At 40.0% G+C, this 18314-nt stretch overlaps 1 long non-coding RNA gene across 1 annotated transcript in view; it reads left to right on the forward strand.

The window, feature by feature from the left end:
- Positions 1–7570: 7570 nt before the first annotated feature.
- LOC121019093 (uncharacterized) overlaps positions 7571–18314 on the forward strand; it is a 28953-nt gene continuing 18209 nt past the window's right edge. Inside the window, exons 1-2 of the long non-coding RNA XR_005785451.1 lie at positions 7571–7827; positions 11332–11380. This is a non-coding gene — a long non-coding RNA (uncharacterized LOC121019093). The remainder of the gene's footprint in view (positions 7828–11331; positions 11381–18314) is intronic.

An 18314-nucleotide genomic window follows, 5' to 3' on the forward strand; every position in this document is an offset into this window, starting at 1 on the left:
GAGCCACCCAGGTGGTCCTTCTCTCATATTTTATAAAGGAATGGCATGTCTCTCATCCATTCTCTTCTTCTACAAGTGCATTCTTGGGTGCATTGCCAAACAGAGGAATGATTCAAAATACTGTATTTTCCTAGTACACGGAATGACCCTAACAAATCCTTTTGTGAGAAAGTTGATTTCTAACTTTTTGCTATTAAGGAAATTGCAGGAACAACTAATCAAATCTTCAGGTAAAAACTAGTTTTGATGATAAATCACAATATAATTTTTAATGTAACTCAGAATAATTTCAAAGAACTGAATGACACCATTACAAAATTCTTTCTATTTGCACCTACTTATATAGGTGAACAAGTTTTGTTGGAATTTACATCTATTACAGTGAAAAGTAGGAATAAAATTGATGCTGAAATCTTCCTCATTCTATAATAATATTTTTCTACAATACATGAACTAATTGAAAAAAAGCTATATCCATTTCATTAATAGATTTGTCTCTAATAAATTTTACTCTTTAATAATATTTTAAACTTTGAAATACTTTTCAATTATATTTGATTACTTGAGTGCTATAGGTATTTGTAATGTTAACTCAATTCAGAATATTTTAATGCCTCAAACCCTATAGTTGTAGGACATTTGAAAAGACAATAACAAAGCCTCAATTTATATGTATATTTTTGTGACAGAATTATGACTGAATAATCAATAAAAGGTTTTAAATCATAATACAGTAGCAATATAAGATTCCAGCTGTTAAAGAGCTTATTCATGCCTTTTAAAATAAATTTTGGATTTTATTATATAGAGAGAAAGTGTAAAAACTTATTTAAAACTTTTTTTGAAAAATGTCAAACATCCATAGCCTTAGTCTGAGATAAGGGCTTGGGCTATAAGATGTTTATACATATAAGATGTATGTTTAGAAATTATTGTAAGGATTTGATGCAGGTAGTTCTTTAAGGAAGTAATCCTAAAGAACAGGAGAAGAAGTCCAAAAAAAGTGTAACAAGGAAGAAGGAAAGACCCACCAAGGGTACGTTATCAATTTGATCACACTAGGGGTTCCCCAGGGAACCCTCCGATCTCTGTGTAAGATGCACCCCAGAATTGTCCAGCAGATTTTGTCCCCCACAAATAAAGAATAGTCCCATGGAGTGTTAACTTTCTCACACTTTCAAATTTGTTCAGGCAGCAGAATGACATCCAAGATTTCTGTAGATGTTTCTGTGACAGGAGAGATGCATGGTGCAAACAGGGCCAGGTACTACTCCAGGGACTCCTACTACAATGGCTAATGTGGACCCAGAGCATGCATGGTAGCATAGGAGATGCCCAATGCATAAACTAAAGAAAACAGAATGGTGTTATAAACATCAATACGCCAGCATCCAGCATCGACAATTATCTTGTTTTATCTGTATCTCCCCTATTTCTTTAACTCCCATTGAATTTTGAAGGAAATCCGAGAAATCATGTCATGTCATGTCATCTACACATATTTCAGTGGGGATCTCTAGAAGATGAAGACTCTTTTTTAACATAACTCCAAGCCTTAGATTTTATTTTCCCTAACATCTTGAAATAGGATATTATTTTACTTATAATCATCTTTGACTGTCCTTTTCTGGATTTTTGAGATTAACAATCCAGTCTAATCAAAGACCGGTACCTTAAAATCCAATCTACATTTACTTAAGGCTTCAGTTTGACTTGGCCTGTTGGTTCCAGCGGGAGAAAAAGGCAAAAAGGCAGAAGACAAAAAACACACAATGACAACAAAACAAACAACAAAAACTCACCTCTTAATTAGACACTTGAAAAGGAAGAGATATAAAAATTTAAAAAAAAATCATGGGCTCTCTTCCCATTTCTCCCTACCAAAAGGCAATTGCATGTTCTCCATTATTTGTTTTTAATCAAGTCCCATAATTTAGGAATTGTTATTCAAAACCTAGGGTTTCACATTTTAGATAATAATACATTTTTTTTGTTACCTACTTGGGATGCCTCTTAACCTTCCAGCTCAAATTTCAGGGAATATCTGTGCATATGTGTACCAAAAATTATATAATCAAAGTAATTTTTTAATGAATTGTGATGCATTCTGGAGTTATCTGGTGTCTGTGTTGAAGTATGTCTAACTTTTGCTTTCTGTACCAAGCTGCCAGCTTCCCTCTGGAGGTACATCCAACTACTTACTAGGGATGAGAGCATATGTTTACTCCAAGTTTAGAACCCACTAATGTTTCATAGGTATAAGGTTACAAACCAACTTGAATCTTTTGGTGTTCGACTTTGTTCTTGGCAAACCTCAAAAAAACTTAACGGGGCTCAAAAGATTTCTTGGACATGGACTTTAAGAAAAAGTATTTTGATGAGTAAAGCATAAATGAACCAGAACCCATATGGATCAAATTTTCCTCAAAATGCACATGGGTTTAATAATTAATGGAAAAAGTGCTTCTAGTATGCATTTGGGGTTTTATCAAACCCCAGATATTTGGAAAAAAAATAGTTTGATAGGTTCAAAGAACCCAAACTCTGATTTGATGCACCCACATTAATATCTCGATGTTGAATAAAAATGAGAACTATTTAGGTGTAATGGAAAACAGAGGCAGAACTTGTTCAAAAATTACATGAATGAAAGAAAATAACATAATGCTACAAAGTTCATCATTGTTCATATTTATTTTCGTAAATCCTTCTTTCAAGAATTTCCAACAATCTTTTAACTATGCTGTCTTAGCATATTAAGAGTTTTGAAAGAAATTATTGATTGCAGCTAAAAAAGAAAAAAAATGAATGAAGGCCTTTGAGATGCATAATATGTCATGAAATTTTCTGAGTTATTTGCAAATGTTTCTGCCAATATCAATAAATCCCTGAAATGACAGGATAAACTGTATTAATTAAAGAATGTTTCTATGTATGTAGAAGTTCCTGAAAGTTGTATTTTTGAATTCACAGTAGTAATGCTGTGCATCTGAGCAAAATTTAGTTTTACCTCTTTTCCACCAAGGTAATTGTGTTCAGCTTCAGGGGCACTCTCTCAGCAGAAACTGAATATTTAAACTTTATGCACATTCAGTATGTTTATATGTCAAGAAATTCCCATAAACTTTGATGCAATTTATCTAATTTCCATTGAGTACATGAATCCTCTATAAGCCTGGACTCAACCATAAATAAAAATAGCACTGTGTTTTCTTTATGCAGGCTTTATTTATATAAAATAATAGTTAAAGCATTTTTCGGGCAATGAACGTGGAAATTTAGCCTAACTTTCGGCTAAATTTGAGTAGGATATGTCAGACCAATAAAATTAATTCTTAATTATCTTGCACTTTAACTCCTTAGAAGCTACTGAAATGTTTGAATTTTTTTTATGTTTAGTTTAAATTCCACACAGAGTAGTTATGCTCTACCTTTTTTGTTTATACCTGTACATCTATAAAAAGCGATATAGAGGAAATAATTTAATGTTGCATCAAAGACACTGAACTGAAAGAACTTTCTTAAGAGACAAAATACTTTTGGGGCGCCTGGGTGGTGCAGTCGGTTAAGCGTCCGACTTCAGCCAGGTCACGATCTCGCGGTCCGGGAGTTCGAGCCCCGCGTCCGGCTCTGTGCTGATGGCTCAGAGCCTGGAGCCTGTTTCAGATTCTGTGTCTCCCTCTCTCTCTGCCCCTCCCCCGTTCATGCTCTCTCTGTCCCAAAAATAAATTAAAAAAAAAAAAACGTTGAAAAAAAAATTAAAAAAAAAAAGAGACAAAATACTTTCATAATGAAAACTGAAAATTTCGATTTTTGTTGTTACTGTTTTAAAAAAAAATTACCGTCTCTCCTAATAGAGGCAAAGCTTGGCATCTTCTGAAGGACTCCATATTGGGTCCATATTGTGGGCCAGCAAGTCAGCTATCACAACCCTAAGAAGTGACTGCTCAGAAGGGGTTTCCCTACAGATGGAGGAAGAGCTCGGTGACTAGGGTTAACACTGTGTTCCAAATAAACCCAATTGCTTGGAGACGTTTATGGATGAGCCATAAATGGAGTTGAATGCTATCTCCACTCGCATTTTTCTTCCTCTTCATACTCCTGCACACAAAACAACTATTGTAGAAGGCAGTTGTATATGTTGCCAGAAACCCAGCAAAGCCATATTAGCGACGTGACCCTTTATGATACGCGTTTCTTTATATTCAGTGAAGTAGGTTACTGACAATTTGGCCATTAATTTGCTGTTTATAAATCGTATTTTCCCTGTATAGTAACCGCAAGACTTTGACATTCACAGTCGTGTTGAAAGAAACAAGTTTATTAAAGAAGGCGAAGGGGAAAAAAATCTGTCCTTTAAAGTTCACCAAATTGCACATGTCAGCCACTAAGTAAGATTCTGGACTTGAAAAACAGAAAAATGCCTAGTGTGGGGGAAAGAGAAGGGAACACCCTGTATGCATTCAATTCACATGCTGAAGGGGAATCAGAGCAGCAAAGAAAAGCCTAAGTATTCCAACCCCTAAAGAAATATAATCCGGAGTTTATATCAGATGGTTTATGGGAGTTTATTGGAATATACAACAGGGTTCATGTCGTGTGTCACAAGGTGAAGCCTGTTCGCCAGTGATTTACAGCCTGCATGTGCCGGCATTACTGTAATTTATAGGACGCAGATGGTCCTGGGGTGCCCCGCTGACTTGTAGCTGAATCAGGACCTAAGCCCCGTGTGTCATCTGCTCTGGGTATCTCAGGCTCACTTCCCAAAATTACGCGCCAACACGTTTCTGTTCTGAACTGGAAGATTCCACAGACCCTTACCTTGCAACAAATGCAACATTAAAAATATGCAACTGGAGCAAAGGTGGAAAAACACGGGCTGGGAAGAGTCATTTTTTTTCCCCATCCAGCCAAAGAAAGATACTGTCAGTCTCTTCCCTTCCTTGGGCAGCTTCCATCAAGATGTTTGTCACTACTGTGCTAACGGAGAGACAAAACATTGCTTTCTTTTCTGAAGGCGTCCAAACTAAGTATCTCTGCTAACCACCCCACTTGCAAAATTACTAAAATCTAAAAGAAGGCTGAGGCATCTAAAATTTTGTGCCTGTTTCTGATATAAAGTGCCAAAAAGCCTCTGTCCCTAGCCGCCTTCAACATTGTTACATAATTGTGTCTTTATTACAAATCCTCTTTATTACCCTCAAAGGATGCGGTTCAGAAAGATGGTGTAATACCATGAGATGGATGTTTACAGAATCTAATGTAAATGGATTGACCTTTTTCAAAAGACTGTTTTATCAGCACTTGAATTCACAAATTAAGGCACACGTGTTGGTTTTGAACTCGCTTTCAGTACCTTCATTTGAAGTTCGCGGCGCTCCTCGTTCTGGCGCTAACACGTTTCATAGCGCGTTTGAACCTCCGTCGGCCAAGGGGAGTGAGAGAAGAAAGGACCCTTGAAGTTCCATTTATGCTGCTCAGACATCTCCCTTTGAGCTCTTTATTGAGAAATTGAGTTGAACAATCTGGCAATCACAAACATGTGCCTTAATAACTTGTTCCAGCACCCTTGTACATTGACACCAAGTGCTCCCATTTCTCCCCCCCCCCCCCCCCCCGCCAGCCCTCACGGCCCTAGGGATGGCAGGAAGGACCAGAAGAGACATTTCCGGTGCACTCTTCCACGTTTCTGCCGGAAACTCAGTGCCCAACCACTACAACGGCGCTGTGCAAGAGAAATATCGTGTGAACCACGTACATAATGCTAAATTTTTTAGTAGCCACTCTCAAAAGAGCAAAAAGAAACGGCTGAAATGAAACAATACTATTTTACACAACCAAGTGTATCCGAAACAATACCATTAAACAAGTAACCAATATTAAAAATATCACTGAAATCTCGCATTTTTTTTTTTTTTGCACTCCATCTTCAAAATCTGACAGGTGCTTTATGTTAATGGCTCATCTTAATTCGAACTAGCCACAGTTCAAGTGTTCAATAGGTACCTGTGGCTGGTGGCTGTCATACGGGGTAGTACACTTCTAGAACGTTTCCCTGATGAAGAAGTTGATCTAGAAAAGCTGAAATAGGTAATAAATCTTGTGACTTCTTCCAGAAGCAACAGCCCTATATACATGTTTTAATATATTTAAAAACATGTATGTATGTAGTGTGTATGTATACATTGTTTTCTTATCAAGCAAAGGGGGTGGGAATGGGGGAGTCCGAGAGGGGAACCAGGAGGGCTGTAATGGAAATAAAACTGACAGCCTCTCAAAACTCAGGTGGCACTTTCCTTTTCCAGTTAATTACAGTTTTAATTACATGGCTTCTTGCGACTCCTTGATACCTAATAAACCAGACTCTTTGGGGCAGCCAAGTTGGGTTTTGCTTGAACTGCAGGTGTAAGACTCAGCATGAAACATAAATCAACTTCTTAAACACACTCCCAGGGTGTGTTCAAGCTTTTTCTTCCTGTTTGCTTGTAAAATCACATCTTTACACCATTGTTGGTAGAGAAATGATTGAAGCAGCTATGAGTTGAATAATAGCTTCGTGTTTTTGACTCACTTGGCCTGGCGTAAAACATTTTGCCTCCGATGAAATAGAATAGGAAAATACATAATGTGTTGTTTTTTCCCTCTTTCAGTCTTATGAATAATATATACTCCAAATACTGACCATTTCATTTAAGAAAATAAGTATCTGTTAGGGAAAATAAAAATGAAGGCCCTGGGAATGCATTCGGATTTCCGGTTTGAGTATTTGGAACCCATAGGATGATGGGAGGTGCATTTATTCCAGGCGAGTACTGCATGAGGTCAGTCAAGTTCAAACACGGTAGAGAGTGGGCCAGGCATGGGGCCTCGGCTGCAACAGAAAGTAGGGAGGGAGAGACGCACTCTTGAAGTCCTCATTGGCTGAAAACCCAGCAGCATCTGATGGCATTATGAGCAGCTTGCAATTTAGCTCCAGCAGCAGGAAAATCTGCACTTGATCAACTCTGCCATAACTAGTAAACGTCACTATGGTGAATGTGGATTTCAATGGAAGGTTTTGCAGTGCCTAGTGATAATTCTGCCAGTCCTCCCTCCTTCCCTCCTCCATCCATAAAGAGAAAGTGCAACATATGGTATTTGCATGTTATCACAAAATATGAGATACTGGGTGAAATAAATTACGTGTGAAGGGGGTTTAGCCCATAATTTCTAGTAATTTCAAAAACATGAAAATGGCTTTTGAAGTAGGAGAGAGGGCCTTTCTCCTTGGGGAAAACTTCAGAACACATCACACACTATATAAACACAAATGCATTTACCTTGCCTGGGCCTCCCTTTTTTTCTCCTTGGAATCCTGGCTAATTGTCAATGATGTCTGTGTTCTAACAAGAGGTTTCTTTTTCAGACCTGAATTATTTGAATTCAAGCTCTCTGATTGGGAAGTTCTATTGCGAAGTAGGAAAGTTTGTGGGGGAGGATGAGTGGCGGAGGGCTCGGGAGGGAAGGAAGTGCCTGTACATGAATCACAATCTTTTTATGAAAGAAGATCCAAAGTTGATTCACGGTCCGTTGCTCCTCTCAGGTTCTCATCAATAATGTTGAGTCCTGAAAAGATGTCTTTCTTGTCTCTGAGTGGTCTCTACTTGTTCTGCCTCTCTTATTAGCTTTCACAGCCCTCTACTTGAAGATGCAAGGATCAGATCAAACTTCGAGACCCAGGTTAGAAGGCATGATGAAACTCTTGGAATACCTAATACATGTCTGGCTCCTACTGGCCTCTTGACCATTGTTACATTTTGGAAAACTATGTCCAGGATGAATGTATAGGTGGGTACGAACTCTGAGCTGGAAGGTGCTTTGTTTTCATATTAGCAATGAAGAGCTGGAAATTGGCATTCCTGGGTATTATTGTAACTGCAGCCCCAGAAGTTCCTGGATATCAGTGTTTCTGTTCATCTCTCTTTAAAATAAATGCTTGTGACTATGCACAATAGTGGTGCATACTAAGTACAAATAAGTATTTGTCAAGTCTACTCTACTATGAATTCCAGGGGAGCACCCAGCCTGGTGCCTAGTACATAATCGGTGCTCACTAATTATTGATTTGAACAAATAACTGAAGTGGGGTTAAACTTCTCCTCCATCTTTTCTGGATAGGTGAAAAGAGTGAGAATCCAGGAAAACTGGGTTCAGTTACCTATAAATGAAATGCTCATCAAGTTGTGGCGGAAGGGGAAAGGCTGATAGACTCTAATTAGACCTTCCCTGAATTCCTCAATCTCTCTTCTCAGCAAGTACTCCTGGCTGGTCAGAAACTCTAAGGAGATTATTTACCCTTGGATGCCAAAGGTATCATCCTTGAAGCAGTAGGATGAAAAGCAGAGGGAAATGATCATCAGGAAAAATGCAACATGGTAATTACTAGTAATTGGATGGCCCATGAGAGCTTAAACAGCACTTTCAAAGACCTTTTTTTCAGTTAATCTGCATAAAAATCTTGTGTGATAAACCCATCATCTTCATTTGGCAGAAGGGGAAACTACGGTTCAGAGAAATGAAGTGCCTTGCCTAAAATCACAATGATAAAAATCATAGATCCTGGCTTGATATCCAAGTTCTGAAACCAAAGAGATTGAGCCCTTTCTTGAGTTGTATTTTTAAAAATCACATAGTGAAAATGTCTTTGTCTCAATCAGATCCCTGATTTCCATCCTCAAGACAACTATTGTCTAGTTTCTTTTTTTTTAATATTTTAATGTTTATTTATTTTTGAGAGACAGAGATAGAGAGATCGAGCATGAATGGGAGAGGGGCAGAGAGAGAGGGAGACACATAATCCAAAGCAGGCTCCAGGCTCTGAGCTGTCAGCACACTTAGCCAACTGAGCCACCCAGCAGCCCTTTGTCTAGTTTCTTTAGTATTCTTTAAAAATTTAAAATGTATATATGAGCATACACACAAACACACACACAAGTAGGGCATGATACCATGTTCTTCTGATCAAAGCTTTCCTTTGAATAACCTGTGGCTGGGTATAAAGCTTTCCATCACATATAGATCTACATCATTGTATTAAATTTTGCAAATATAAGGTATGTTACCATTTCCCCTTTAGCGGTCATTTAAGTGGCTTCTAGGAATTTGACATTGTAACCAATGCTGAAATGAATGTAAAATTAGAAAATGACACTGTAGGAAGATCTAAAGAGGTAGGACTGTGTGTTGGGAAGAGATCCAGTGTCACATTAGGACACTTGGGTTCTGGTCTTAACAAGATCTGTGATAATGAAGTGTCTCAAAGTCTAAATGATCTCAGAGACCTCCTACCTCCTCCAAAAACGTCTATAGGGGAGATAATATTCTCCAGTCATTGGATGTACTGGTAGTGCTTTCAATGTAATTAACACAGTAATGGACACCATGGTTGCTCCTCATCCATGCCCCCTTTCTTGGATATCCACATCACCCCTTTACAACTTCTTTGTTCTAGGGGAAGCTGATATCAAGGTCTAAACGTGGCCTCACACCTAACTTCATCAATATAATCCCTTCCCCTGGTCATAGTTTTCAGGTCTGGGACAGGTACAGACCAAGTTGGATCACAAAGACACAAAAGCTCTGTGAAAGAGATTTCTCACTCTTTTGAGAGGCTTTCCTGGGGGGGAAAACATGCAAACCCAAGAAGTGTTTGTGGCCATCTCCCAATCCCAAAGAAATGCCAGCCTTTGGATAAAGTTAACACCAGAAAGGAAGGATGGAGAAAAAGATGGTTCAATGGTCCTCAATGATATTTTTAAACCACTGAAACAATCCAGCCAGAAGGCCCGCCCAACTTTGCTTTCTATTTAGGTTGGCCAATAAGTCACCTTAAGGTTTAAGTCTTAAGTTTGAATCATATTTTTCTGTTGCATGCAATTTAAGGTATTTTTTTAAAACTATTCTTTTCTTAATGTTTACTTATATATTTTGAGAGAGAGAGAGAGAGAGAGAGAGAGCACGAGCAAGAGAGAGGCAGAGAGAGAGGGAGAGAGAAAAATCCCAAGCAGGCTCCAGGCTGTCCACGCAGAGCCCAACAAGGGGTTCGATCCCACAAACTGTGAGATCATGATCTGAGCAGAAACCAAGAGTCGGCCGCCCAACCAACTGAGCCACCCAGGCGTTCCTTAAGGCATCTTAAGAAACACAGAATTAGATATAAATAATAGACACTCAGGTAAATGCACAGTTTATTGGTGTTTCTTGAATACTGGCCAGGTACTGTGCTTTATAAGCATCACCCCCTGTAATCCTCATGGCAACCCATCGAAATGGATACTACCACATACATCTGGCAGATGAGAAAACAGCTTCAGAAATGTTAAGTAACTGTCCAGGTTATGCAGTTAATCCACAGGGGAGGTGCGATGGCATAGCTCCAAACTCTTGCTTAGAAGTACATAGCTCCTCTAGCTTCAATTCAAATAAACATGTTTATGGAGCCTACCATCACTTTAAACAACATTGTGGAGGGTGAGACTTGTCTCTAGTGCCTTGCAGTACCAGAACCCTCTTCCCATAGAGGTACACAGGCCCTCAACTAAAACTCCCTCCCCACCCAAGGTAGAGGAACTGGGTCCAAATGGCAGCCATGTCTTTATCTCTGAGCTTCTCGTAGTCTCACGTTTATTGGATTCGCATCCCACTCTTCTGCTGCTGGATACCCATTCAAGCTAAATTATGAATGGGCAAACATGTTTTCATGATACGCTTTTCTCCAAGAGCATAGCTGCGTTTTACCAGAAACCTTTGAAGTCTTCACTCGAGTGAAAAGCTAAGGGAGGACTCTAAAGGTACCGGGTACATTGGAAAATGAGTAGATGTAATTTTCAAATAGTTCTCTTTGGATGACTTTTACCACCAGCCAGATTATAATAACATAAAGCTCACATTTTATTGACTGAAAATTGATAAGTTCATTCAAAGTGTGGCAAAAATCAAGAAGAAAAAAACAAAGAAGAAAATAGCTGATCTAAAAAGATAAGAAATAACTAGTAACAGAATCACATTTCAGTCAACAAAAATGTCAAGAAGGAATGAACCTTTCTTTGGGTATGAATGTGCCAGATTATCTATAAATAACCAAACAAATGCATATACATATATATATCACATATATACAATAGAAGCATCCTTTTTTTTTTTTCCTGTTCACCTGATTAATTTGTAGAGCTCAGATTAATTTGTAGAGCTCATTGGTATCCATTCCTTTGTTTTCATCTCTTCACAGCTTAGATACTTTTAGATTAAGTTCTTCCATATAATATTGTTCTCATTGTTGTCTTTTGTTTATAGAAACCAAAGGAAGGAAGAAAAGAAGGAAAAAAGGAAGGAAGGAAAGAAGGTAGGAAGGGAGGGAGGAAGGAAGAGAGGGAGGAAGGGAGAGAGGAGGAAGAAATCGAAGGAAAGGAAATGCCAAAAATAAATTGTTTAAACTGACTTTCGGAATACAAATGAAAACTGTAATTATGTTTATTAATTTTATTTTCTGCCATAATTTACACTGCAGTGTTTTATTATGTTGATTACTAGGAAGGAATAAAAGGACCTTACCAATAATTAATTAATTGTGCAATTAAAGTCACACACCTGAATCTTCCACAAATGTTTAAATAAATCATTTTTAAGAGAATTAGTATGTAGTTGTTGTCCCAGATGTTCCAAAGGCAAACAGATGTGTTAATTAGCATACTTTAGGGCTTGAACTATACTTAAGTCTCTTCCTTATAATTTTTCCTTTTATTTCCCACTCTAAATTCCTTGGGTAAAAAAAAAGTCAAAACCTGGCCTGATAACAGCAATTAATGTCAAAAGAAAGTAAATACATGTTTTGTGAATCAGCAATTTAAATTTAACCTACAAACAAGTTATGTATTATTTTCTTAAATTGGGACATTCTATCACAGTAAAAATCAAAATAAAAACAACACAAAACACACACTTAAAAATACTCAAAAACAACTTCGACCCGTATTATTTCAAGTTACTCTCACAGTGCCTCTGCGGGGAAAGTGCCTTTTGTTATGCCCATTTGCACCGAAGGAATCAGAGACTGAGAGATTGCTTACATCTTCACAGCAAGTGAGTTCCAGAAGCTGGTAATACCAGAACCTAAAAATTCCCAATCGCATGCATGCTTTCTTTTACTACACAGTCCTTTCTCCCAGGAAGCGAGTATTTCCATAAGTCCAAAAAGAGCTTAAGAAAGAGATGTCAAGGAAGACAGGAAAGAGCAATCTTACCAAGTGGAAAGAGTCTGCAAGAAATTATTTGATGAGCCTATGGAAACCCCGTGAACATGTGTTTGGCGTAACATGGAAAGGATGAAACACTGTGAAGCTTTGAAGCAAAGATTTATTTTCTGGTGAAACAAACTGAAACTGCCCCGCTTTAGCACAATGTATTTGGTGGCGCGATGGGGTGAAGGAAGGTCTGGCCGAGGGAGGCCTGCTCTGCGGGGCTCTAGAGAGCACTGATGCTCTGGAGAACCATGGAACACAAACGGTAGGAGGCTGTTGACATGTGTAGCCTCGCAGAAAGGGCCATTTCCTTCCGATATCATTTCATTAAGAAGAAGAACAACTTTGTTATCAAGCATAAATTGCATAACAATGATGAGGCATGAGAGAACAATCTATATAAAAGTCCAGTGGCCTCAACTCCATCGGCTCACTTTTTAATGAAGCACACAGGCCCACACCTAGGGCACCTGTAGAAGGAAATGAAGCACACTCCAGAAGAAGAATAAATCAAGGTGGCAGCTAGACATTCTTATACCAGAATCACAACACCAAAAAGGAGGCTTCCTAGACCGAGAACTCAACCTCTGAGACTACCAGGACACTTCTTCCGGAAGCCGTGGATCCAAATTCTAAGTCCAAATTCCCTTACACACATTGAGAAAATATTCAAAGCAGTGACTCCCACTGCCTTGGGCTTCAAAAGAACAAAGAAACCAGTGGGAAAAAACACATTTGAAGGAAGAGTAATTTCAAGTACTGATAAATGTTCTCAGATATTTCCTACATCCATGTAAGTCGCCTCCCTGCAAAGAAAAAAAAAAATCGCCCACTATTACAGATACAATTATCATTGTTACAATAGGGAAATCAAGGGGCCACAGGGGAATTAAAGGGCCACGAAATCAGTCACAGGGGAATTAAAGGGCCAAGAAAGTATAAGAGAAGTGGACCCAAGTGTTCTGATCCTCCTGCACCGGACTACAGCTGCCAGCACACTGGTCAGCCAGTAAGAGGAAGTATGGCCCAGAGAGAGGTGGGCCCCACTTGCAGAAATGGAAATTCCAGGTATACTCCAGATAAGTGGTTGCACTCAACAGAACACAGAGACACGGCCCGCACGGCCCTGGTATTTTCATTTTCAGTGCGTCTGTCAAATTTGTCTTTGGTGAGGTCTTCTCGAAGTCCTGAGCCTGATTTATGAATGATTTTAGTTAAACTACCCATTTGCTAATGTCTGTGATCTTCATTGCCTCGTGGCCACTACCACCAGCAGGAATATCGTATAAAAGTGCCTCTCACCCCTCTCCCCTGGCAACCTCCAGTTTGCAGGGCACGTAGTAGCACTTTGGTTTAGAAGTTGCAATTTCCAAATGCTGTCATTTTTTGGCAAAGTATCACGAGGCCAACGGTGAGTCCCTGTTTAGAACATCACAATATTGTTTTGTTTTGTTTTGTTTGTATGAGCAGAAACCAGAAATACAATTAGCAGTGGGAATGGCAGGTAACCTTTTCCAGGAGAGATTATGAGTGCATATCAGGCTCTCTTCAGAGAGGATTCATCTTAGAACAATTACGTAAACACCAATAGAGCAAGAGCTGGAATCCTTTGAGAACATAAGGATAAAGAAAAACAGATAGCTGTACAGATTTTGCTACTATGTATAGCCATAATGTTGCTGCTACAGAGTAAGGGAAGTATTTACAGTAAAGACAAGGAGTGGAAGATCTAAGGCGTTTGGCAGGCATTGACAACAATTACTTGAAAAAAAAACAAAAAAGCCTGGAATATTTAGAGTATCACAAAGGATTTTGTCAGACTCAAAGGGAGAGAAAACTCCATAGTTGGAGATGTAGTTGAGGCTCTTCGAACCGATTGCCTCAGGGAGAGCGGAGCAGCCTTGGTGGGGAGCCGTGAGGCTGCCCTTCCACACCACCCTCTGACTGCTTTCATCAGGCCTTTGAGGACTCCTTGGCAACGTGATTTGCTCGGCCAGCAATATACACGTAGCTCAGAGATCATGTCAAGCGTGGAGTCGAGGTAGAGAGAGGCAGCTAACTGAGCTGGGAGAACTGAGTGCAGACTCACCCAAACCTAAGTGGCTTGCACTGAACACAGGGAGAGCAGGAGATGACCGACCGCTTCCCCTCCTGAACTGGGTGTCCCCCTGAGCCAGAGCCACCTTCCCGAACGCATGACCTATGTGGTCTTACAGGCACCAAGCTCAGATGGGCCCTGGTTTGGCTTAACGCTCTACTGTCACCACCTTGAAATCCTTAATAAGTTTTGAACACAAGGCCTCACCTTTTCATTTTGCACTGAGCCCCACAAATCAGGCAGCCGGTCCTGCTCTCCTACAGAACAGCATACAGTGTCTGGACCCTGTCGCCATGTCCAAAGCTGATGATTTCTGGCTCCTGACTTACCAGCAGTCTCACAGAAATATGGAGAAAGTCGAGGTAGATACTTTTATTAACTAAGAAATGCAGTGAGATAGAATATTTTTTCTTCTTGGTAATAGCCTGACAAGGATTTATTCTCTATTCTTTACTGGAATTCTATCTTTTTCTAAAAGCCATTGTGGCTGTGGTTTGACCTGGTGCAATTTAAGAGACCGGATTGTAATCACTAGGCCAACAACAGGGAAAATGCCCCATCAACTCAACCCAATTCAATATGCATTAACCTTCCTGGGAGGGAAATCTTGGTTAGGCCCTGGGGTGATTTTTTTAGAAGGGCCGTAACTGGTTCACTGAGTTGGAGAAACACAGCACTGAACTGGCTGGCTACTAGGCCAGGGTGAATGCTTCATGATGAAGGAAGCATTTGAGAAGTTGGTCTGCAGGTAGGAAGACTAGATCATTCCTGAATTGCTTTCGTTCAGACCGTATTTAATTAAGATCCTCGCCTCAGTAACCTTCCTCCAATGTCCTCAAGAAAAGAGCACACTGCTTCCGTAGCACAGAAGGTCCATATAAAAAGTATTACATTCCAATAAATAAGTAATATAATTAAGAGTAATCTTTTCCATATCCCAAATTCAGCACGAAAATTAAACAAGCCCGCACATATTCCAGAGACAATAACCAAAGGGGAGGGAGTCTGAGGAAACAGATGAAAACAATATAAAGACATGCAAAACTGCTATTAGCTTGGGATAGATAAAAGAATTTCTAAATTATAGCTTTTGGTAATGTTTAAGTTGAGAGTCTAGTAATCTGGGTGCAAATTGTACTTGGGGCATTTGTTCTTTGTAAAAGAAAGTAGATTAAGAAAAAAGAAATAGAGCTGCTAAGCCCACCACCAGAAAACAAACCTTCAGAGGAGGGCTCCAGCCCTTTGAAACAATACATAAAACCTATCACCACAGGGCTTCAAAGTTAGGATGTGGAGCCAAGGCCTGCCTGTCGATTTCTCCCATCCAAGTACTAACCAGGCCCGACCCTGCTTAGCTTCCGAGATCAGACGAGATCGGGCGCGTTCAGGGTGGTATGGCCGTAGACGGCCTGTCGATTTCTACAGCTGGAAGTGAACCTAGAAATCACTCACCTCAGAAACCTCTTTTCTGGTAGGAGAGGTCCTAGGGGGACAGATATCTTCTGCTGAAGTCCTCAATGCATACAGGAAGTGAAGGGCAGAGGGGAGGCCAGTGCACTGAGCACCATCATGACCCCTTCCCCAACATGGGCTCTCATCTGGCCGACTTACCCAAGATGGCGCAGACAGGATGGGATTTGCCCAGCTCAGTGGTTGTGGGTATGGGACTCCCACTCAGGCCTCTAGCCCCAGCCCAGTCCTTCCTGATGGGGAAGGGGCAGGAGTATATCAGTGTCCCCAGTCCCAGCCAAGCAGGAGCAGGCCACCCATCTCACCCTCAGCCTGGCACCCTGAGGCCACACTGTGCCAAGGCCTAGCCTGAGCCATCCTTGCTCTATGAAGCCATAGGGATCCAGAACGAAGATATTCCAGGCATATAAGTCCATAAATTGATGAAAACTGTTCTTACAAATTGCTTCTGCCCATGCTCCCTGAGTCACTGCAGTCAGGGCCTCAAAGATCTCTGAACTGGGCCTTCCAGATGATCACTTCTATTCCCCGAGCAACATACACACTGTCTCTCTCTATTTCATTATTTTTTATGTGACCAGAGCCTTCTTTACTAAGAAACTATTCCATGAAAATGTGATTTTCATCTTATTTTGAAAACCCCAAACGTGCACATATCTGAGTTTGTGAGAGCTTAAGTGCTAAGCACTAGTGGTTCTCAAACTTGAGGGTCCCTCAGAATCCCCTGGAGGCTTGTTACACAGATTGCTGGGCCCCATTCCCAGAGATTCTGATTCAGTCAGTCTGGGGTGGAGCCTGAGAATTTGCATTTCTTTTTTTTTAATGTTTATTTATTGACTTTTGAGGGAGAGAGAGAGAGAGAGAGAGCAGGGGAGGGGCAGAGAGAGAGGTATACAGGAGACAAAGAATCCCAAGCAGGCTCCGCACTGTCAGCCCAGAGCCAGGCACAAGGCTCAAACCCACGAACCATGGGATCATGACCTGAGCTGAAATCAAGAGTCAGAGCCACCCAGGTGCCCCGAGAATTTGCATCTCTTACAAGTTCCAAGTGTGCTGATGCTGCAGGCCCAGGGACAGCACTTGGCCTCTGCAATAAACTATGTCTAGGAAATCTTGGCTCCGTTAAGCATGCCTTCACAATGCAACAGGGCTTAACACCCCTTCCAAAGAGATGATGTCTCACCTTGGTGCTCTGCTTGAGTTGTCTTCCACATGAAATATTAAGAACAAGGCTTGTTAATACCCTCAGCCTCTGCCTTCCTGTGATACCGTCTGCCCAGGCTCATGTTCTCTGCTCTGCAAATGATCCAAACAGGGAACTGGTATCGGCTCCAAAAAGACTCATCTCTTCCTCGTAGAGTTCAAAGTTAAGCAGCTGGGCATGACATGGTGACTATATCGACGCTGGCAAGACCAAGAATGTTGACAGAATAATTCAAGGAGAAAATGTAATGGCACTTGAGGGGTAACGGATGGTTTTGTCTTGAAATTTCCAGATCAGCTATTTATACGATCTCAAATCTCAGGTTCAAGCCCGTGTCCCTTTGACAGACAGGAGGCAGTAAAATTCTTCACCAGAAGAGAAAACAAAAAGCAAAATCCTCTTCAGAAATGATAAAGCTGGTGTTCATTAACATTTAAAGAGGGAGTATTTTTTTTATACTCCAATAACTCTTTTATTCTTTTGGGTGAATTTAACAGACAGATTTCCAATTCTGCTGCCTATGAAAATAAGATAATTGATTTCAGAGAAATGTTATTTACAAATTAGGTAATTTTCTCATTTGTATTTTAATTTCTTGCTTAGTTGTGGTCAAAAATCCTATGAGCTATGCATTTTAATTTATAATTAAATAACCAAGTAATAATAGAATATTACTAATACGCTGGTCTTAAAAAATGACTACTGTAAAAAAACTCATAGGGACAAGTCATTGTAAAGAAAACAGAGAAATACAGGTTAAAGTTGAAATTTCGTTCTTAATTTGCCATTATTACACTCTCAACTCAATTCCAGAATTGCCTAGCTGTGTGCTAGGCCCTATGGGAAAACCAATAAATTAAGAGACATGAAAGAACCTCACAAATGTTAAAATATGAAAAAATTGCATTATTATTTAATAGAAGCATACAATAATGTTGCTGCTCTCAAAATAGTTTTAGTACTCCCAACAGCAAGCCACCTGAGTCAGCCTTCTTATGACATGAGCATCTTTTCCACAGCACCACTGACAAGCATCATTAGGGGCTATTTAAACCATCTCACACGCTCAAAACATCTCCAGATAGTCCATACTGATGGGACACACTGAATAAGGCCAATACCTCATCCAATGGAAACCCATAGAAACGTGAACACAGCTTTCATGGCCTCCACCCTAACACCTCAGATGCACTTTCAACAATTCCAGTTGTATTAGCAGAATCCTTTTTTATGTATGTGTATATACCTAAGTACACACACACACACA

The sequence above is a fragment of the Herpailurus yagouaroundi genome, unplaced genomic scaffold, assembly GCF_014898765.1.
Source record: "Herpailurus yagouaroundi ecotype Mexico unplaced genomic scaffold, PumYag 221, whole genome shotgun sequence".
Lineage (NCBI taxonomy): Eukaryota > Metazoa > Chordata > Mammalia > Carnivora > Felidae > Herpailurus > Herpailurus yagouaroundi.